The 481-nt window shown below is 40.1% G+C and overlaps 1 long non-coding RNA gene across 1 annotated transcript; it reads right to left on the bottom strand.

Annotated features, from left to right (window-relative positions):
* Positions 1-218: 218 nt before the first annotated feature.
* Positions 219-431, bottom strand: LOC112213967. Its single transcript, XR_002947875.2, has 2 exons — positions 373-431; positions 219-276 (listed from the first exon to the last, which is right to left on the bottom strand). It is a non-coding gene; the product is annotated as an uncharacterized LOC112213967 (long non-coding RNA).
* Between the last annotated feature and the right edge of the window lie 50 nt (positions 432-481).

Here is a 481-nt window from a genome sequence, read left to right as displayed (position 1 = left end):
TCCAAACATCTTCATTCTCCTCTCGTAGTCCTGTTTGAATATTCTTTATCCCACGCTCCACGTTTTCTTCGTTGCTATTGTTGCTCTCTTTTTCCTGTCTTGTATGTATTTCTCATCATTGCCGTTTTTCTCTAGCATGTACCCTAGGTATCTTATCTCGTCCACATCTTCTAATTCTTGCTCTCTCCATTTCCATTTTCTTTGTCTCCTTTTATTCCTTCTTTTTTCGAAAACTACTATCTTGGTCTTTTCCGTGCTCAGTTCTAATTCGGCTTTCTTTAAAAATTGTTTGAATCTCTTTAGCATATCTTTTAGCTCCTCTTTTCTATCTGCCATCGACACAATATCGTCTGCATATGTTAGTGACCATACCTTTCTTTCTCCTACCACTATGCCCCCAGCTTGTCCTTGCCTTAGTTCTTCTTCCAGTCTTCTTTGACTCCCCTCGCAGTCCAAAATTCCCTTGTGTCGCGGTTCTTGA

This window comes from Bombus impatiens, unplaced genomic scaffold (assembly GCF_000188095.3).
Source record: "Bombus impatiens unplaced genomic scaffold, BIMP_2.2 scf_3002, whole genome shotgun sequence".
Taxonomy (NCBI): domain Eukaryota; kingdom Metazoa; phylum Arthropoda; class Insecta; order Hymenoptera; family Apidae; genus Bombus; species Bombus impatiens.
The sequence above is the reverse complement of the archived record's forward strand: the minus strand, read 5'-3'. Positions and strand labels throughout refer to the sequence as shown.